The sequence below is a fragment of the Chrysemys picta genome, chromosome 6 (genome assembly GCF_011386835.1).
Source record: "Chrysemys picta bellii isolate R12L10 chromosome 6, ASM1138683v2, whole genome shotgun sequence".
Lineage (NCBI taxonomy): Eukaryota > Metazoa > Chordata > Testudines > Emydidae > Chrysemys > Chrysemys picta.
This window is the reverse complement of record NC_088796.1, coordinates 37,502,697-37,525,938: the sequence shown is the minus strand read 5'-3', so window position 1 is coordinate 37,525,938 and position 23,242 is coordinate 37,502,697. Positions and strand designations below refer to the sequence as shown.

Genomic DNA, 23,242 nt, shown 5'->3' with positions numbered 1-23,242 from the left:
CACATTGAATACTTGCAATTTCTTCCTTATTCCCCCAAGAATCCCCCTTTCAGTTTTTATGCCATGCTGCTCATTACCACCTGCATCTGAACTTAGGAAGAGGAACTCTCATAAAAGTGAGTCAAGCTGTGTATATAGGAAACATTTCCATAAGATTGATGGTGGACTGTTAATTTGCTACATGTCTTGATACTGCTTTCACTAATGTTTTGCAGATTTTCAAATGTTCCCTCAAATCATAAAAGTATATCTTTGTTTTCTTTTGTTTAAATATTATATACTGATGTTTCTATAATGCTCTTATTTATAAATTTCTTTAAAAGTCTAGACCACGTTTGTTTGTTGTTTGAAAGCATTTCCAGAAAAATATTGCCATGTTTTTGGAGTAAGCTGTAGTGTTCTGGACTGTAATTATATCATTTGGCATTTGGACTATTACCATCATATTGTAGTATATTTTTAATATGCAATAACTTGAGTATATACATGTTCATGAAAATAATTCTTCAATTAGAAACTCAGAGGATTCATCATCAACTGTTGAATAAAACAATAGTTCCAAGAAAATGCATACTGAAAAAATGGGATAAGGTGGAAATGTTACTATAACTGCACTACTCTGGTATATGAGAGGCAGAAGCATGCACTTCATTTCAGGGATATATCCTTCCTTCCCTTCCTTGCCAACCTTACTTGAGGAAGCTCTCATAACTCTTTAAGTGTCTTACAGAATTTTCTATCTTTAGCATAATTTGTGCAACAATAATTACAGCATATTTTTCTTTATTTTTCTTTTAATATTCCCCATCCTCTTTTTCAGTACTTCAAAATACTATGAAATTCAGATAGATTGATCATGTCAAAGCTGAAATATTCTACGCATGCCAAATATGCAATTTAGTTATCAATTATTTCAGTATTTTTTAAGTGTGAATAGGTTATGCTTTCTCCTTAATTACTGTTGCTTAATCATAGATGGCAAAAACTGCTGAAGTACTGTATTGGTTTCTTGTAATATTTTTCCACTACAGACTGATCTGAGACCACCTTGCCTTTTCGCTTAAACATTAAATGATTTTAAACTGTCTGTCATGACCAAGATTTAAAGTCAGTAGTTTCTTTGCTTACACTACTCAGGAGGACTCACCTATCTCCATAAATCATGACCTGTTTTCTCAGTTGCAGTGCAGAGAATCAAATTTAGTTTTATTTGTGGTAGTTTTCTCCACATTTGCCCAAAATCTTGAGAAGAAGAATCTTCAGTTAACCTATAATTCTGTAGTTGTTTGTTGCCAGATTACTTGCTTCCTGCAGAGACCTAGGTTAGAAAGAGAGCTTGCTAACAGCACTCAGGACCAACTTTTTACCTGCATAGGAATAAAGGATCAGTGATATATAGCTGAAGAACATTGTATTGAAACTGAAGATATTTACACAGCTTTTATCAGTAGACTCAACAGTGTAAAAAAAAAAAAGCCGAGAAATTGCTTTAACTCAAATATTAGAGTCAGTAGACACTGCCAGATTGAGTGCAATAGAAGATCATATTTACCTGGATTTAGATATGCGTGATAGATAAATGTGAGAACACATATAATAAAATGGCAGATAGTATTTGCACACAGCTCTGAAAAGATTCCAGGAAATGTTGTGACCAGGGCACATCCACAAAAGCCACTGCAACTTGCGGTTCCTGTGACTATCTAAGTTATTGGTGTGGTGTGTGGAGGTGAGGGGTGTCCAGAGGAGCTCAAGATTGGGAGAGTGCAGTGTACAGGTGGATTAAAGCCATTTTAATTGCTCTCCTCCAGGGTGCAAGGTGTTGGGGTTTTTTTAATATCACCCAAGAGACTCCATAATGTTTTTGTTTGTTTGTTTTTGCACTGGTCCACCTTGGCAGCAGCATGGTGCTGCATTGTCCCAGCAGGAGCTCTGGGAGGCAATCATTTCTGAAGCTACCAAACATGCAAGAGAAATGTGGCCACTGTTGTGCAACTTTGACAGGTGTATTATGTGCTCCCTTCTGAGGTCAACCAACTCTGCTGACCCAGTTTAGATGGTAGGTGAAACCATAGTATGCAAGTTAGCTTTGATTTGTGAATGGTATAGCAGGGGATGGATTCTTTAGCCATACCTCCTTGTGCATCCACATCCTGGGCAGTCAGAGTCTGGCTGAGCTCCCATTTGGGTCTTGTAAACCTATGACATCCTGCTTGTACCCAATATATAACTTACAGAATTTTTATTTTACTGTGTATATAATTGTCTTGCTATCTGATGTTCACATGGGTCTCTTGAGGACAGTACTATCTAGCTGCAAGGTAATATATCTGATAAATGTTAAATAATTTTCATCCAATGGATTTTATATTTTCAGAGTATAACTAAAATTGATATATAGTATTATGCAGGCTCCAGGCTAACAATACAGTTCAAATAAGGTTCACTTACAGCTTATAATAAAAAATGGGCTAGGCAATTCAGATCCAAGTGGAATCAGTGACAAAACTACCATCAGTTTTAGCTGGAACAGCATCAGGCCAAATGTGGGCCAAATTCAATCAATAAAGTCAGTGAAGTCACACCAGGAATTTTTTCCTAATATCTGCAGCACAAGTAACATTTGACAGTTTTCATAAATAATACTTTAAATATGTTTTTATATCTAATGCTTGACATCCCTCCATAAAGACCTTTAATTAGGAGGATTACAGATGGAAAGTGGAATTGATAGTACTCATAATAATTAATCCACATTAATGAATATTACTTTCCCCTCTATGCTTCATTTAAATAATAGTTACCAAATTATTTTCTGCTGTTCAAATCTTTAATAGATTTTGATTCACCAAAAGCAATTACTTTTTTTTACTGGAAATATAATTTGTCAAAATCTATTATTTATTTATTTTTTTACTCACGATTTATTCTGAGTGTTCCCTTTCTAATGAAAGTACCTCCTGGTGATATGTTGAAGGTGTCTTCAGTCTGACTAGATTGAATACTTTCATCTTAGTATGTTTCTATCTAAAATAGAATAGGTATATTTTAGTTACTGTCCAGTAATAATACAAATATTAATACACAAGAATTTCATTTTCTTCTTAATACAGTTCCCAAGGAAATAAATTTGTTATGCTTGGTTTATACCTCTCTCCCAAGGAAGAACCGGACCACTAGTTCCTTAATATTATTTTTCTATTGCTTTTTTTTTTTTTTTAAGAGGCTTTGAGTGTTGCTAACTGAACTGTATTTCTTTGAGGTACTCTGTATTGCTGATTTCTAACTATACTCTGTGCCAATCTTTAAAAATAATTTGGATGATATTCCTGTTGGGCTCTTCTAGGAAATTGTTTTAGTTACCTGCTCTGAAGTGGTCATTCTCTGCTACACTTATATATATATATATATATATATATTAAATCAAATTTCTTAGACTGGGGAAATCCATAAACTTAAAAATTACTATGAGAATCTTAAAGAATAAGGGCAAGTTGAGGAATGAATGAAACACAGTTGTTTAATTTTATCCAAAAATGTGTGGAGCTCTGTTTTCACTGCTAAGAAAACTTGAAAACCATGGAAGTATCCATGCATACTCTGGAAAAGACCTAATAGTGTTTTTCAGAGTGTGGAAAATATGACCTTGTTTATAAATCATATCCCTGATTAGACAAGGAGAGTATCAAGAATCAAATATTTATTGGGTAATATAAAGCAGTTACTTTCAGAACTGCCATAAGGATCTGAATGTCCAGTACCTGTTAGATCCCTTATGTAGCTTTGAAAATCTTTATCCAAGTGTATAATTCCTGAAAAGTAGAACTGGTTGAAAAATTTTCCATCAAAATAGATTTGATTGAAAATGACTTTTGGCTAACTAAATATTCTCTCTCTCTCTCTCTCTGTCTCTCTCTCACACACACACACACACACAATTTTATTTCTGGGGGGAGCAGAAGTCAGGGTGGTAAATCACTTCTCAATCAACTTGATGAAAACCCAATTTTACTTCAGTGGGCATTGGATCAGGCAAGAAGCCATAAGAAACCGTTGACCAAATTCACTCCTTGTGTAAGTACAGCTCCATTGAAGTCAATAGAATTTCATCAGGAATGAATGAAATAGCATGGATGAACATAACTCCATCTATTTAATGTTTTTATTTATTAGTTTTAAGCATTGAATTTTATGTTTAGGGGAAAGTCTGATAGATGAAAACCAAGGAGCTGGTGTGCTTAGACAGTGCCCTCTGACTGGAGTATGATATAAAGACGTATTGGCAAAATAGCATATGCAGGCCATAACTTGCAGTGTTAGAAGAGAAACTGTCTCTTGTGCAGTCATACACGTTGCTTATTTGGGGGGAGCAATATCTTCCCTACGCAAACTACTTCCTCATAATTATTTTGTCTATACTGCATTTTAATAATGCTGATGAGTTTACTAGTTTATTCAAGATGTTAGTGCTGAAATGTGAAATCATGCAAAACACACCTGGTTTGGGCATTTCGTTAAAAAATAAAAACTCAGCCTTCTTTTGTTGAAAGTTTCACTAATGTGAATCTAGGACAATTTATGATTTTCCATTGAAATGTGAGTGAAACAGTAGCTTTGAATGTGTTTCACTTTGAATTTTTTTATTTCTTTGAACATGAAACTCAAACTAAAATTCAGGGGGTGCAGTCTGGTGTGACTCAAATGTGAAGGAAGTGCTCCATGAAACTCTGTGAGCTGAAATCAACAAGGTTCACACAATTGTAACATTACTGCAATATTGTGAGACTAGTACACACAGTCTTCCATTTTAAGTGGGCAGAACAATAATTCAATGAATAAACTGGAGAAGAGTCCAGTAGTTCTTGTTCACATGGGGCTAGACTGTCATTTTGCAATTTTCTCTGAGCAAGAGGCACCATATAGTTGTACTATCCCAGGAGCTGCCTGTGAAGTAGTTTGTGACAGACCAACCTGCCTCCTGGTCTTCCCCTTGCTTCTGCAGGAAGTAAATTCTGTTGGGCCTATCCCTGGCAAAGTGTACATCACATAGTGTGCCAGCAGAGGTAGCTATACTGCAGCGGAGTGTGGGGGGCGGAGAAGAAGTGGGGAGCTCAGCCTTGGCTGTGCTCAGTCTTAACCCCTCCCACTCCAGTGCCACTCACCTGCACTGGTTAAGGAAAGTAGAGGCTCTGCAGATCTGGCTTCCTCTCCCATGCTGCAACTCACAGTATGGGTAGCCCATATAAGGGAGTATGAGGGGTGCCTTACTCCCCCTTACTTCTTTGTGTGGCTATGTAGGGCTAGTGATGATCCTAGGACTTCTTGTTGGCTAGATTGCACCTATCCTCCTAGCCCTGACTATGGGCTGCATGGAGCTGTGGTTGTCTAGGAGCATGTGGAAGGAATTTTGTGACTCAGGTCACTAATCCTTCCATGCTCCTAGAAATAAGTAATCTGTGCCACCCCTTTACAGAGTGCAATTACCTCTTTCCTCGTGTCAGCTCAGCTCCGCTGGTGTGTTAGGGGAGGTGAAGCGAAAGCTCTGTTGCACTTTGCCCAGTTATTTGAGGGAAGGTAGAGAACTCCAGAACTCTTCCTCACACCTTAACAGAGAGGGAGGCTGACAACTCTTTTGTGTGGCCACAGTGGGATGAGTCACATTCAGGGCTGGAGTATGATAAATAAGGTTTGTAAAACTGGGCCCCAAATGCTGAATTACTCAGAAATAAACACAAACTGTACATTATGGCACTTGGGGCCTAGTCCTGCAAACCTTATTCATCCAAATGAATAGGAAAAACACACAACAGAGAATTTTTTGTGTATTCAAAGAAACACTCCTTTAGCATACAGAGAGAGTAAAGTATGAACATATGTAACAGGCTGGAATTAAATAATTAATTTGTATGAGCTGTTAGCTCATAGGGAATTATTAGCTCTGCCTTTTGCTTCTGAGTGATTCAGATTTTCAAAATGTAATTGTCAGCTATGTAATACATATTTAAATGAATCTAACTTTTATACTAAAAGTTGAGTTTGGTATTTGTACAAGACTGGTTTGGAAGAAAGCAGCTCTTTAGATTAACCAGAGCTCAAACCAGGGAAACAGCTAACAAGATGCAAGAAATGTCTAGCATATGTAGATAGAAGAATAAATTCAGTAGTTTTATTATTCACCATTGTGGGATGCACTGCAGTGGGTGCTAATAAAATTACCATTATATCTGTGTAAACTAGGAAATATATTTTGTTTATCAGCATCCTCTCCTACAATGGGTGCCCTACATAGCTAATGAACAAAAATCTTTGCCTATATGTTGCAAAAAGCAAACCAATCTGATCAGTGGTCAATTTCAAACTTGAATAAGAATAGTTTTAGATTACTTATAGTTTTTACAACTATAATGTTAACTAATTTTAGCAGAATCAAATGATTAAGAACATCCCATAATTAGATAGGCTATTCAACAAAAAGCCTATTGATTGTTAATTTTCTCTCTACAATTATATAGCGTTTTAGAATGTATATTGAAATTGACACATTACCCTTAGCCTATCTCACAAAGTACTTGTGTTTGCAATGGAAAATAACTTTATGATTAATGTAAATTCATTCTGCAAGTGGATTACGTGAAACTTATATTAGTGAGCATGTTCTTGTAATACTGTTTTCTCTTGCTATGATTTGTAGTTTCTACATCTAGCTATGTCTTTTATATTTAATCAGACCTCTGCGCTTTTAAAGCACTTGCTTTATTCTCTTTAATAATTCATATTTTCAATTGATTTATATAATGATTATCTACTGAATTATTTTTCCATTACCAGCAGCAGGAATGTGCTCGTGCTTCATGAGTCAGACATGATAAAAATTTTGATATGAACAATTAGCTCAGTGAGTTTGTCCACTGTATCTTGATTTTACTTCAAACACAAACTCATTTGACTTTAAAAGATTGAGTAAAGCTGAGGAAAATGTACTGACAAAACAGAGTTTTGTCAGCAATTACTAGTTCATTGGAAATATCTTGCGAAAGCAAGTTGGGTTTGATGAATTTTCATCAACTTTCAGGCAGGATTCCAAGGGAACTCTGCCTGGGTAGCTGGGCTTCAAGCATCTCTGGGGCAGCCCCACCATATGGATGCCAAGTTGTTGGACCCTGGGGAAGCCCCTCTATGCCTAGCATTCCAGAATCTAGGCTCCCAGCTCCATAGCAGGAAACCTAGAAGCCATGAGACTCCTGGCTCAAGCTGGGGCTTTTTGGGCTGCCAGACTCCCTGGCATGTAATGTTGGGAGCCTGGAGGTCCTGAAATAAGCTTCCAGGGTCTGTGGCTATGAGGCATTCATACCAGGCAGACTGCCTCAGATTCAGGGACCAAGGGCTCAGGGCTTCCAGACTCCCAGGTCAGCTGGCAGTCTGGAAGCCCTGGGGTCTCTGGCTCCAGAACAATCTGCATGGTGGGACTGCGGGAGACCCTGGAAGCCCAGGAAGCTGCTTAGTGAAACTGATATAGTTGTCAGTTTCATGGGTACTATGCACCATGTGCTGGTGCTGTTTCCAAAAGTATTTGAAGGGGGAGAGGGAGAGATTTCTGGTTTGTGTGAAATTTAAAATATATATATATATATATATATATATTTTCTGTCAAAATCAGACTGAATCCAAATTTCCACATTTTGACATTTCTGCTGAAATGGAAATCTTGAGTTTTGGCTGGCTCTACTCAAGTAAAACTGAATGGTCACCTGGAAAATACTGTATAGTTTCTTAAATGGCATTGGAGATTTGCTTTAATGTAATGTAACTTGAATGGAATAAAGAATCTTCTTTTATATGTGGGATGGGTAGATATTGTTATTTACTGGATTAAATCGCTAAATAAATGTTCCCTCTTTTGATTATCATATACTAGTTATCGGTTTAATACTTACAGTTATGTTTCTAACTCAATTTGGAATTGTTTCTATTACAACTGAATTTTCATTATACTCTTTATATTTACACAAAAGGAAAAAGTGCAGTAGTTTTGTGGGCTGCCCATTATCATCATGTCAGGAAATGGAGACACAAACGATAATATTCCCAGTATTTCTGCATGATAAAAATATTCCAGTTTCCATGCACTCAATCAGAAAAAAACAAAAGCAAATTACTTACCTTCACTATTTCATTTGATGTTAGTGCCATTCTGAAGAAATACGAAAAGAATACACCAGTTTATCTGCCACACTATTAACAGCTGAAGTGCTTCAGCTGAACAAATTCTTCTAAAGATATTTTCACCCTGGTCTTGTGGTAAACAAAGACAGATGAAAACGCATTCAGAAAATTTGCATTTTAGCTCTCTTGTTTTCATCCAGACCTTGGATTCTGTCCATTTTTCTACATAGTTCTTTTTTTTAGGCATGCACAAGTTTTTAAAAAGAGATGGGAAAGGTTAAGAATCCTAACTAATTAAAAATGGCATTTTCCTCATGAGTTGAAAATGTTATGTTTTATTTTATGGATCACTGTGCATTTAGCTGTGATTGATTAAGAGAACTCTAAGATGCTTATGCACATACTAATGGATCGGTATGTCTAAGGCAACATTTCTCATATTCAAGGCTCACTTCACCAAGGAGGTTTCAGTCTCTTCTGGGATGGCTGCAGTAAATTCTGGGAAAATGGAAAAAGGAATATATTTTCAGTTAATCATTGTCAGTTACAACTCTCAAAAGCAGAACGCTCTATATGTCTACTGAATGTTCAACAGACTTACTACCTTTTCTGTGTCTAACATGGAAATGGCCAGGCAAGAAAAATTAAAATAAGTCTGCCCAGTCTATGTGTCTAATATACTAACAAAAAGGCATAATCACTTACGAGGCGAGGTGGCGCAGGCCTGGGCCCAGAGATGAGGCCAGGATGTCAGTGTCAAGGTTCAAGGCTGAGCTGAAGCTCCTTGAGTTCACCTTCAACAAGGACCACGAGTACTTCTGCATCATCTCCTGGAAGCTGGATGAGCTGCACTGCCAGTTTGTGCTACTGCCACCACTGCCAGGGAGCAGCCCGCAGCCGCCACTGCCGATCACCATCCACTGCAATGTCACGGAAACTTATCCCCCTTCATCACCAATATGGTTTATAGAATCAGATGACCCAAATCTGATTTCAGTGTTAGAGCGATTATAAGATATTAAGAAGAGCAATACTCTGCTTCTTCAACAACTGAAGCAATTGATATGTGACATCTGCAGATTATACAACCTTCTTCAGCATCCAGATGTTGAGATGTTAAATCAGCCATTACCAACAGGACAGAATGCAATGACGGAAGAAGTAATGTCAGGAGGAGGAGGAGGAGGAAGAAGATATGAGTGAAGACATTGAAGACCTAGATCACTATGACATGAAGAAAGAAGAACCTGTTGATGGAAAGAAATCTGAGCATGAAGGCATTGAAAAAGAGAAACTTGCAATTTTAGAAAAAATTAGAAAGAATTAAAGACAAGACCACCTAAATGGTGAAGTGTCTGGGTCAGTCCAGGTTTCAGATCGACTTATGAAAGAGCTCAGGGATATATACAGATCACAGAGTTATAAAACAAGGATTTATTCAGTGGAACTTGTAAATGACAGCCTGTACGAGTGGCACATTAAATTTCTAAAAGTTGATCCGGACAGCCTGTTACATAGTGATCTTCAAGAAAAATAAGGTGTAGAGAATACTTTTTGCTCAACTTCTCATTAAAGATGAAAGCCTCCACAAATTAATTTTATCATTTTTTTATTCAGTGCCATAAGTATGGCTGTTCTTATGTAGTGTATAAGACTGCAAAACGTATCATACTGAAATTTTAAAATAACTGTATGTGAAAAAATGCTGTCTTGAGCTGAAGCTACTGTATTGTAAATTTCAGCGGAGTGATTTTTCTACAGGCAGTTACAAACTCCTGAAACTCGTGGTTTATAATGGAAAAGCTTGATTCAGCCTTCACTCCAGCAGCAGGCACAGCATCGCTATAATTAAACCTTCCTCGCGTTGATTCACAGCCAGGATTACTCTCAGAGAGAAGAGAGAGCTTAATCATCGGGGAAGAAGAAAGACGAGGGGAAGATTCAAAGTGGGAGCAGAGGACTTCTGAGCCTGATATGGAAACGATTAAAATATAATATAATGGCGAGAAGCGAAGGAGTTAAAAGCCTACGGTTCCATTTTTACCCAAAGTCAATTTAGCAGCGACATCCACTCTGTGCTACTTTGCTACCTGAAGTCACTTTCCATTGTCAGCCCTAGTGGGAGAGAAATAGAAGGCAGACAAGCAGCAACATGCTACCTAATTGCATGCTTACTTCGCTTGGCTTCAAGAAGCAAGAGAAAATCTCCAAGGAGCTTTTAAAGGATGAGAAGAATCAGAGAAATTAGCAATAGAAACTCGTCTTAGGTCATATCTAGTCCATCCCTCTGCCTGGGCTGGGCCGTTAGTAGTGTATTCTCCTCTGCCAGCTTCAGTCTCACAGATTGATCTAGCTGTAGAGCGTGCTCCAGTCTGTTCTGCGCTTTGTTCTCCCCAGCGCTCCAGCCCGGCTCTCGGTGCTTAAAGCCACGAGGCTTCATCATAATCTCCCTGAGTGACCCGGGGTGTTTTTGCGGGGTGGGGGCAGCAGCTTTCGGTCCCTGCGGCAGTTGCTCCTCGCGGAGTGAAGTGAGGCAGGAGCTGTCCAACTTTTCAGCGCGGTTTCCCCGCGGCGCTGCTGAAGGGGAGGCGGCAGCCTGCGGAAAGGGCTGCTGAGCAGCTCCCTGCTGCTCGGGAAGCAGCAGCAGCCGCCTGCAGCGCGGAGGTGCCCCTGCCGGCCCGCCCGAGGCGAAGGAGCGAGCATGGAGGCAGAGGACGGCGGCAGCTGCTTATCCGCGCTGGCCAACAGCGGCGACAGGGCCGGCGGCGGGGGGAGCCTGAAAGCCCCCAAACATCTGTGGCGGCACGAGCAGCACCAGCTCCGGCAGCCGCCGCCGCCGCCGCCCCTGTGCCCCCAGCCGCCGCCGCCGCCGCCGCCAGCCTCCCGAGGCCGCTACTTGGCCGGCAGCGGCAGCCGGGTGAGGCACCGCGGCTACTCGGACACGGAGCGCTACCTGAACTGCCGAGCCATGGACCGCGCGTCGTACGCCGTGGAGACCGGCCACCGGCCCGGCTTGAAGAAATCCCGGATGTCCTGGCCCTCGTCCTTCCAGGGACTCCGACGGTAGGAAGGGGCTGGGGCGCGCTGCCTGCGGGCGGAGAGCTCCCGCTCTCCCTCCATCGCCGCTTCCCCGTTCCCCCTCCTGGCTGTGGGGGGCTGGCTGCATTGGGGTGCCTGTCAGGGGTTCCCGCCATCTTCGCCCACCCCCCACCCCTTCTGTGCCCCCTTCTGTGCCCCCGGGGCTGTTTGACAGGAAGGGCCGTTGCTGCGGGGGGGGGGGGGGGGGGGTAGCAGGGCAGTGGCGAGTGGGGGAGGGGGTAGCAGGGCAGGGGGTATAGTGAAGGAGCAGGATGACAGGAAGGGGAGCATGGGAGGGTTAGGTGGGGCATTGGGTAGGGGACGGCAGGACAGACGTGAGGGGAGGGGGCGGGGAGGCACCAGGGCAGAGGCGAGACTAGTGAGGGCTTTGGAGAAGAGGGCTACTGGGGGCAGCAGGACACAGGCGAGGGGGGCGGTAATGAGGGCATAGCTGCGGGGGAGAGGTGTGTGCTGTGCCCAGGCACCTTGGAATTGGGGGCCACTTACTTAGTAGCTGAGTCCTGAGAGAGTTGAATGGCCAAGAGGAACCGAGGAAGAACTTGCGTCTCTTTATCATACAAACAGGGAAAGACTTTTACACCCCTCCACCTCCACCCAAAGCAACCCACCACCAAACACGTGGTTGACTTGGGAAAGTTTGAGAGCAAAATGAATAATCATCTTCCCCAGAAACGTGCTATGAACCTATGTAATGAATGAACACATCACCCACCCACCGCAGAACGCCTAGCTTAGCGGGAAGGGACCCCTTTCCCATTCTCCCTGCTACTCGCTCCTCATTAACGAGAATATAAAAGATGCACTGCTGCTTTCATTACAGTGATATCTTAGGAGTATAAAATGTTGGCACTGAGAAGGGGAGGGAAGGATGAAACCTGTGCTGTCAACATAAGGTTCCAATAATAACCGTTTTGTGTGAAGGTGAGCAGTGTAACAGATCCAGGGTTAGAGACTTGCTAGGATTAATGGGTTCGATGGAGAAATGGACTAATGATTTTTTAGCCAGAGGGAGGAGTCCATCATATATTAGTCTATTGTCCCCTATTAAGTGAGCTATATTTTATTTTGCTGTGTGCAGCTAAATGGTGCCTACTTTGCAGCTTATGGGCTATAGAGTGATACCAGTTTTTAAACTGAACTCTCTGTTACAATCAATGGGTAGTTTTGCTATAAAACTGATGGCAGGATGTAGTTCAATTTATGATTCTTCATTTGCAGCAAGTGGAACCACTTCCTTTAGTTGGAAAAACCACACCTTTGAATCTGAATATTAGGTGGACATTGTGAATAAAGGGCTTGTAGGGAGAGAAACTTACTTAATAGTACATTGAACTGCAGTTAAATATTGATAAGGGTTTTTTTTTTTCCTAATTTGAATGGTCAGAATCTTACAGTGTGGTATGCTTTGTGAATAAATACCAGAGAATTACTTTGTGCATACTAGAGCTCTACAGCATGTGACCTTGTGCATGATATGATTGTACCTCTCTGGTAAACTGTGAGACATATACATAGTCTCTTGCACTCAGTTACTCTGTTTCTGCACAACAGTAGCCCTAGTCTCCATTTTATAAATAGTACATAAAAATAATTTCAACAACTACAATTTAGAATTGTATTTTTACTTAGTCTGTCTTTAATATCTTTTGTTTCAAGTGACAGTTAAATATTTGTATCCCTTATGTGAGCTTGTGCTTGTCCATAATTATTACATTGATTTTAACACTGAGAGATTTAAGAGAACAAATAATAATGTATAAGAATGAACTATTTTCTATTTTAATAACCATTTGAATAACCATTACAGAATTTCAATAGATAAAAACATTCACTATACGCTTTAGGATTTTAGTTTTCAAGAATGAATGTTGATGTTTTACTTGAAACAAGTAAAGAAGTGTAACTGGTGTGAATCACAAAATGATGGCATGAGTATTCAGCATTTTCCCATATTGTGACCGATCTAAACACATTCTCAGTGTTTCATGTATGTAGTACTCAACTAATCAGTTAGTGAGAGGTTGAGAAGCCAAGAAAAACTGCTGCTATTGCTTTTTTCCTTCTTTTTATATCATTTTGGAGTTTTTAGTAACTAATCCTTATTCAGAATAGAGAAATGTGTAGGAGCTTAAAATTCTCCATGAACATTGTGTTAATAATATTGTTTTGACTAAACAATGCTACTGTATAATTCAAGGGTTTATAGTGGTTATTTCCATCTTGTGTTCTAAGAAACAAATGCTTCAGATGCATCTATTTTTCCGAAGTAAGGCAGTAAAGTGGTGTAAGGAAGTTTAGCTAACTGGTATTTGTTGACAGCATAGATGAATACACAAAATAAAATATTCTGATTGAAAACAAGTAACTATTGAATGTAAAAACAAAATGGACTGTAACAAATTCTATTTAAACGTTTAAAGATATTAAAGAATTTTCAGAAAGATCAGGTTCTAGAGCTTTGATAGGTTTTCACTTTCAACTTAAATCCCAAGTGTTGCTGTTTGCATTATAAACAAACAAGTACCTGTAGCAATAGTATTTCTGTATAATTTGTATTTTGCACAAAATTTTTTGAAAATAAGTTAAGTCTTTAGGAGTACATCATTTCATTTTTGGTGACCTTTGTTTTAATTTGTGTTTTTAGTACTACTAGATAATTTAAGCTATTTTTCAGAAGAACTTCTCTTTAAAAATGCTTCATGGATGGATAGATTCCCTATGGACATACTGGCTAGTATGATGGATGTATCTAATTTTTTAAAAAATTATAATAAAATCAGAAAATAGGACACAACCTGTTTATAGTTTCTATATAGAAATGGGTATCATACCATATTGTATTAAAGGGATACAGTTAAATAGTGTTGACTCAAAATTTAGATTGTGTATAAGAGTTTTTATAAAATGTACTGGAGTGCAATTTGAAAACTTGGTCATGATTTTTTAAACCCACTCAGTGAAAACATTTGTAAAATTTCCTCTGTAGTGTTTTAAGATTTACCTACAAAACATTGAACATGAGAACAAGAAAGTGAATTTGTTAAAACCAAAATCAAACAGACCAGTGTAGTTTTAATATCCAAATTGAGGGAAATGAAAAATTAAAAACAACTTCCCCCCAGCCCCCAAGAAAGCATAAATGGCAAAGGGAATTAGGTGTTTCAAAATGCAGTGTGTTTATAATATGTTACTGTTATTTTTATTAATTATATTTATTACAGCAGTGTCTAAGGCCAAAACAAGAATGGGGCCCCATTGTGCTAGACCCTTTACAAAGAGAGTAGCAGACAGTTCCTGCCACAAAGAGTTTACAATCTAAACAGACAAGACAGACACTGGGTGGGGAAAGGGGTAGAACACACATGCAAGTGAACAATGTGATAGTGAAAATGGCGTGTTAGTTCCATGTATTTTTTGGGGGGGGGAGGAGGGGAACTAAGGGAGGCTTGGGGGAGTTGGTTAGGAGGGGATCAACTAAAAGGAGAACACAGAAAAGGAAATATTGTTTATAAACATAATTTTAATGCAGTGTCTCTTTATAATTACCACTGCAATTCTTTAAGAATAATTCATTATAGTACACTATTTTTTTCAAGAAACCCAACGATATTTCATTACATAGAACAGTACATCAGAATCATTGTGTCAGCTCTTCTTAAATGGAGAATTGTCCCCTGTATTTTAAAATTTGAAGGTCATCTTGAATTCATGTACACAGGAAGGCTAAAGGAGTAGTAGTTAGTTGGGAACTAGAAGTCTGGTGACCTGGGATCTTTTCCTGACTTTGCCACTTGCTCACTGTGTGGCCTTGGACATGTCAATTAACCTATCTGTGCCCGAATGTGGTCGTGTAAAAATATGGATAGAAATACAGCAATTACTAACCTCTGTTAAAGTGTTCAGAGATAATTGAATGAAAGGCATGATATGTAAGTGTAAAATATTACTGAGCTGAACTTCACCATGTGGTATTTTCATCTCCAGTTTTTCTATTTGAAATTTGTGACTTCAGAAAGGTGTATGATGGAGCTGATGATGTAGTAAGTAAACACCAGGATACATCTTACATATACAACTTTTCAGTTTACCATTGGGGCTAGTTGCCATGTCTCTACATAGTATTTCTGCAGCCTTGTAAACCACAATCTAAAGGGCTACAGGTATTTGTACGATTATTGTAATATAAAAGAGGTCTGATTTGTTTTGCAATTTTATTACAAACATCTCTTCTAAATCTACTCTATTTACCAGTCAATCATATTGAAGGCAAATAAAGGAATGTGAAATAAATACAGGTTTTTTGCAAATAACTGGAATACCTGCTCCATTTGGTGAGTTAAATGGTTTTATGTTAGTAATAGGAAAACCATTTGACTCAGAGTATTCATTTGCTTACCACTGTTCCAAAACTTTGTGTTCTGGATTCCTGTTCTCACAGACCCAGTAATTTATCTTCTATTAGACTCTAGAACCAGCCCTTTTTACAGTAAGAGATTTCTGGACAGGGTGTTGCCCAGGTGTTTAGAGCTCTGGGTCATTTCAGGCCAGATTTCCCTTTATACTCTGAGGGCTAAATGACCAAAAAGTACACAGTATAATTTATGTGTGTGCATATTGTCATCATTTCAGGGTAATTGCACCTGTATTTCCCCCTCAGTGGTTCACCAAGGACACCCACTATTACTATAAGTTTCTGACTCCCAGATGTCACCTCTCATGGGCAGAGACCAGGATCTCACTCCCTTCTGACTGGGGATTTTAATGCTGCACATCATACAGTGCTCCCTGTCATACACCATAATATCCCCAGCAAGCCAGACTGCCTAAAAATGCCACAGTCTCTGCTTTGCTTTCCCTCCAAGAGCTATGTCTATTGCCCACAGTTTTAAGTTACCACACAGATCCCAGTAAGTGAGAATATTCGTTCTTAAGGTAAGAGCATTACTGTGAAAACATATAAAAAAATAAGTTTCTACACGTGCTAAAAAGTCTACCAGAAGTCACTCCCAACTCCAGCCTAGGACTGGATTTTCCCTGTGATTACAAGTTCACATCTGTCTTAGAACCAGAACAAAAGCTGAGCACATCAGCCATTTATTTATACAGCTCAGGCCTTTGACCTTGGCCTTCTGTGGTAAGTAATCAGCAGATGATGACCACCTCCTCAGGACATAGCTTCAAAAAGGTTTTTGTATAACCTGAGCTGGGGAATTTGCATTAACATCTTCCTCAGGATTCCCCAGGAGTGCCACTTAACACTTAGGGTCTCCAAAGTCCATAGCTGTCTGACACATTTTCAGTATAGTCTTTTGAATTCCCAGGTTTCACATCTGTGCTATATATCCCCCCTCCCTCCAAAGGCTGGATTCTTTAGTGCAAATAGATCGTACATAGATTATGTACAATCCTGGTTACATAAAACTTAATACAATAATGTCTTTGAAGGATATTGCAGGAAACTGCTCAATCTGTGTCACTGTATCTGCACAAAGGTGATGCAAAGCTCACCTTCGCACTCCTATGAGCCAACGGCTAGTCTTCCAATGTAAAACAGAGTAACCTGTGAGCTCAAGGAACTAGAATAGCAGCCGTGGATCACTGCAGCATGAGGTTATCAGGTGACACCTCTTTCCTCTAACAAATAGATCGTACGTTGGCAACAGGGAGAAGAGTGGTGTAGATACTTATATACCAGTGGAGGATCTTCCTGACATTGGAATGCTCCCCCTGAAGCTAGATATACTGGCTTCGCTGCCAGACTCTGCTGGTGGAGTGGTGTAAAGCAGCTGTATTTGCACTAAAGAGTCCAGCCTAGAATCTTTAGGAAGGCACAGAATAGCTACTTCTCTATCTCCATCTCAGGCTTGTCTTTTGGTGACCTAGAGGCTATCTTCTCCAGGAAGAGAAGGAATGAGTTCCATTCTACTATTGTCACTAGTGAACTAGTGGTATGAGATACCTCATCACCCCCTTCTAGCGTAGCTAATGAGACCCAAGGTTTCTGTGGCTACAGCTCTAGGTCCTGGAAAAAATCATTATCACTTCACAAATCTTGGCAAAAAACTGATTGATAGCTCTAACTGAATGCAACATTCTTTTCATCCCAAGTCACACCTTTGATCTTTTGCTCAGTTTGAAACTTCTCTTTTGATCAAGTATCAGAGGGGTAGCCATGTTAGTCTGTATCCACAAAATCAACGAGGAGTCTGGTGGCATCTTAAAGACTAACAGATTTATTTGGGCATAACCTTTCATGGGTAAAAAAAAACCCACTTCTTCAGATGCATGGATTGAAAATTACAGATGCAGGCATAAATTCTTTTGATCAGTTATTCACCTTATTTATGCTCTAAGAACCTCCATGCAACCCAAGACAAGTGAGGGCTATGGTATTTTCAAACTTGACATACCAACAAAAACAGCTTTTCAGAATGTGGTGATAGCCTGTATAACAGCAATAATGTTTAGGAGATTTGTCATTTACTTGTCTGGCAGCTGTTTATTGCTTTGTTTACTACTAAATTCTAAGTGTTATTGGCACCTAGATATTGTAATGATTGGGGTACTCTGTATCCATGAAAGATACAAATACTTTTCTGAACTTAATAAATATTGTTGGACTAATGTCCATTATGAATTGTCCATAAAGTAATTTAAACAAATTCATATATATTTCAAAATTGAATTTATATAAGTGACTATAGCATCCTACTTTTAATTTTAATTTTCCTTCCAGTGATTGCTTCAGTTTTACATCTTCAGATTACTTAGTTATGTGATTTGAAATGCTCTATGACTACAAAGAGCTAAGTTTTATGATGTATGAAATTGTAAGAATAAATATTGACTTAAAATGAGGGTATTTATATTTGCACAATATGTTTATTTGAGGAACATTCATTTCATTGCATGTGGGTGTTGGTTTCCTACTTTGTTAGATATAGGAATGTGATATTTCAGTGTCACATGTTCATCTTAATCAAGTAAAAGTAAACTGGAACAATTTATATTTAACAGACAGTACCTTATTCCTTCTGACCTCTTTTCAAAATTTATTACAATAATTATTTAATTTATTTCATAATGGAAACTGTATTCTCTAATAATTCTTCAACTCTAATAGAAACAGAACAATTTAAAATAGGTTTCAGTGTAGTCATGTTTAAATGTTAGTCGAGGTACCAGTTCAAGGAATAGATGTACTTCTTGTAAATAAGTTAACATGAGGCAATAGTGCAGCTCTCTGGTGTTTTTTTCACCTTTCAGCTGACCTTCCATAAGCTGGAAGGGTCAGATCTGATGGAACATCCACTCTCTGTGTACTTGTTGCCCCTCCAGTTCCTACCCCCTGAATCCTACTGGAATTTCTCAAGCAAGTTAATTTTGATTGTCATCAACTTAGGTAGGTTTCTTTTCTGCACTCTGAAACCTCCTTCAGGGGAGAGATCCTGGAGGCAGCAGCTGGTGGGGAAACCTGTGAGAACAAGCCTATTTCGGAGATTTTTTGCTATGTGACAAGTGCATATATGAGTGGAGAGGCAAGAAAGGGCAGGTCTGAAACATGTGCAGAAACACAGGACTTTTGTGCAGATGGCTTTACATCCTGGTTCTGGGATGTGGGAAAGGTGTGAGGAAAGGATAGCAGACAAACCCCATTCTTTACAACCTAAAGAACAATGTCCACAGATCCACTACAATGGGTACTTTATTCTGCTTATAGGTTGGTGGCAGAACCAAACTTGTCAGTCACTGGTAGCAAGAGAATACCACGCCTTTTGAAGTTCCCTCCAGTTTTATATGCCTGGCTCAGCCACACCTCCTTGCTGTAGAGTTTTTTTTTCTGAGGGAAATGCTATAGTCATAACCTAAAAATTAAAGTAACAGTGGCTCCATGTCTCCATCTAATTTTTATCTGTGTCCTAGGGCTCCACTTGCCTTTTTTGGGGGAGATTGTCCTCTGAGCTCTGCTTTCCCTTCTGGGGACTCTACACTGCAATTAAACACTCCTGGCTGGCCTGGGTCAGCTGACTCGGGCTCACGGGACTCGGGCTAAATGGCTCTTTAATTGCAGTGTAAATGTTCAGGCTCAGCCTGGAGCACAGGATCTGGAATCCTCCTGCCTCATGGATTCCCAAAGCCCAGGCTCCAGCCCTAGCCAGAATGTCTACACCACAATTAAACGGCCCCTTAGCCCTAGCCCCAGGAGCCTGAGTCAGCTGCCACTGGCCAGCTGCAGGTTTTTAATTGCAGTGTAGACATGCCCTCAGGCATTTTCAGTGGCTTGTGCTCCCTCAGGCTGCAGGGAAAGAGCTAAGCTGAGAAAAGCGAGAGGAAAAAGGAAGGGTCTTTGTCCCCTTTCCCACCCTTGAATGTTTTGTTGGAGAGCTCAGCCTTCGATTAGGGCAAAGGAAGTCCCTCCCACTCCAGCCTAGACCAGGCATGGTTGCACGGGCCTTTCTTTCTGGGCAGGAAAAGAGGCAAGCAGGATTGGAATAACTGACTTTGGGGGCAAGCATCTCCATTAGGCAACTGTTGCCCGAAGGAAGATTGTGCCTAGATCCCACACCAGTAACCACATCTCTTACAGTATAACTCAGCCACCTACTCCGGTTGAGTCTCAGAAAGAGGGCACAACAAACAGGGTAGAAATTGCCAATACTGGAGAAGTGGAATAAGGGACCTTTGGGTCCAGTCCCTCCCACTGTTGCCATCTATATAATAGACCTCCTAGAGGATCTCTACTCCTATCCCAAGCTGTGGGGAAACATAGGTTTATCTGACCCATATGGACTTCATACAGTACAAATGGATAGAGCCTCTGGGAAACCCATACTTGAACCCCAGGTTAGTTGCTTCTCTGAGAGAGACAAAAGCTGGATTAAGCAAAGTGGAATCTGCACGCAGAACTATACTATATCATTGAAAGTCAATTAAATGAACTGGCAATTGATCTCCTTGCACCTGTAAACAGCAATAAAATACTTTGTGAATTCTCCATATGTCAGGAGTTAAGATACAAAGTTTGAATTATCTCTTGCACAGTAGGGCAAGGTCTCTGCTATATTCCTTCTCACCTATTCCATTGTTTCTTTGGGGCATACAAAAGTTAGCAAGGAGAGAATACCAGTGAGATACTGTTTGTTTTGGGATGAAGCTGCTATGGTCCTTAGGCCAGATTAACCTAGGATTGGACCTTCCTATGTCAGTGTCTCACAGAAGAAATATGTTGTTGCAAAAACCCATCCTCCATACAGCAACAGACATGTTCAAAATGAATACTTTGATCAAGTGATTATTGCTGTCATGGATCCTAGAAAGAACTTAATGAATACCTGGCTGAAGCAAAATCTCTGGTTCAACTGCCACTTCAAACAAGTGAAACATAGCCTTTAATTCCTCCAGGATGACTCTGTTGTGAGTGTATGAGTGTCCAAGCCACAAGATCAAGTCTTTGTACTTTGATGTTCTCAGAATGTTCATGAGTAGGAAGTTTGTATAAACCCTGACATTTAATGCTTCTTTAGGAGCATCTAGCCTGATTCCAGCTCCATAAAGTTACAAAGCATGATCTTGGAACCTCATTCTGGTCCTAATAGTAATATTTTAAGTGAATCCCCATGGGTCATATCTCCGATCCATTAGGGTAAATTTTAGGAGCACTAATAATCTCCAGAAAAGTCATATGTCCTGTAACAAGATCTGCTAGCTTGCCATGTGGCCATCAATACATAAATTTACCAAATTCTACATATTGGTCATAGTCTTCTGTCACAAATGGCATTGGCTAAAGACTTTTTCATGCTTCAGTGCCCAATGGATGATCTAGGATTCCTAACATACCTCGTTTTGGGATGTCGATATGTAAAGGATTATCCTTCTTCCCACCTGTCACAGGGTCTGCACAGGTTTCTGCCTTCTCACCCTGTGCTTAGGCTGGTAAAATAAGAGTTCTCACGCCTTCTTCTGGTGTTTCACCCTTGTGCTTTATTTTACAGTGCCACTGTGCAGTCCCCTTTATCCCCCAACAGTTATCCCCTTTCTAACCGATTCCAGGGTCTCTTGGCCCTTAAGGCTCCCTTCCTGTGGTGAGGAGACGGAGACAGAGCTGGAGCCTCCTGTCCCCTCCCAGGCTAGCCTCTCAACTGTTTTGTCCAGGGCCTCTATAGCCCGCCCAGCCTTCAGCCCAGCTGTCGCTGCTTAGCTCAGTCTATTGCAGTGAGCCAGCCCTTCTTAGGGCCCACAGCTGGTCTCCCTGCTGGCTGCTTTGAGCCTCTGCCCCTGGCATCTCTGCCTGAAAGCAGGGCTTAGCCAGCATTTTAGCAGGGCATTCAAGGGGTTTCACTCTGCCCTGCCATATCACCCTAGAGGCACACTGCTGTGAAAATCTCATTGCAAAAATTGATCTCAGCAAAATGAATAGGAACATTTATCGATACTTGCTTGAAAATTGTTTCTTTGAGTAAAAAGGGCCACATACCTGCCAACCCTGGATCATCCAGAATAGAGTTGGAAATTGGCATACAAAGATTCAGGTTTATTTCATTTGGGAAAATTAATCCCCACGCTCTGCAGCAGGAGAAACTGTCATACTTTTCCTTTACAGTATAGTTAACACAATGTGTATTTTAGGATAGTAGAATGAAATCATCTTGGCTATTTGTCCTGTAGTTGTCTCAACTACAGAGAACTTCACAGGTCCATTCCCCTGCTGCCAATGACTGACAGGTCTCGTTCTGCCTTAAACTGCAAGCAGGTGAAACACCCATTTTAAAAGATTTGAGGACCTTAGAATGAAGAAAGGAAATTTTCAGGTAAACACAGTTAAAATGCTCCAATTTTAAATTTCATAGAAGGATAGAATTAAATTTCATATGGAGGATAGAACTGATCACTGTTGCTTACTCTCAAAGATTCAGCATAATTCATTTTCACTAAATCCTGAGTTTTATTCGATTTTGATCCACAAGTAGAAACTATAAATCTCCATATATTACCAACAAAATGTTGTCTTAGTAAGATTTATATCATATTTATAGGAAATTGTAAAACTGGATTGTATAGTGTGCAATTTTGGAAAATGATTTATTTTTTAAAATTCATGAAAATTTATGAAGAATAGTAATTTTGGTCTGCATTTGCTTTTCAGGGAGTAAAAACCAGAAGCTTGGACATGTATAATAGTACCTGTGAGTCTTAGCTACTTTTAATAATAATTAGAACTGAGAAAAAAATGTGGCCAGTTTATTCACCAAAAAAAAAAAAAAATGCAATTTCAGGTCAACAAAAAATATTTGTGAATTCAATCCAAATTTGCAAAAATAGTTTTCGCCAAAAAAAAAATCTTTTTTTAAAGTTAAAACATTTTATTTAGAAATTTAGCTAGCTCTATTTAAAGAAACAAACAGAATCCCTGAAAATAAAACAAAGTGAAAAGATATTAATTTCATGTCAGACAAAACATTTTGTTTGACCCAAACCAACATTATTTTGGTTTTTCATTTCAGTGAGGAAAAAGAAATTCCATTTCAGGTCAATCCAAAATATTTTTTTTAAACTCCTTTTGTTCAGCCACCACACTGAAAAATCATTCTCTCAGCTCTAATAATAATACTTAGTTCTTATATAGCACTTTTTATCTGTATATTATTTAATTTCACAGCTGGTTTATGTGATTCTGTGGTTATGGGATTTATCCATTTTGGGCTAAATTAAGTGAATTGCTGAATGCTATCAGCATTATTGTAGTCAGTTTGAGGTGAGGATTCTCATTACTATGCAGAATCAGGCCCTTTATAATGCTTCCCTTTGTCCCTCTTCTACCATTACCAACAGAATTTTTCAAAATGTTTGAGAAATTATTACAGTCAAAAAAGGATTTTTTTTAACTGTAGACTCTGATAATCAAATGAAACTGCTTACTGTAGTTTTGCTCTTCAATATGTGCACCCAAATTTTTCTTTTCTCGGTGACAAGTTCTCAA

The 23,242-nt window shown here is 39.5% G+C and overlaps 1 protein-coding gene and 1 pseudogene across 3 annotated transcripts in view; both read left to right on the top strand.

Annotated features, from left to right (window-relative positions):
- Positions 1–23,242, top strand: part of PDE4D (phosphodiesterase 4D) — a 1,097,801-nt gene that overhangs the window by 341,994 nt on the left and 732,565 nt on the right. The gene's annotated exons all lie outside the window — the stretch shown is intronic.
- LOC101953393 (ubiquitin-conjugating enzyme E2 Q2-like) lies at positions 8,634–9,736 on the top strand (annotated as a pseudogene).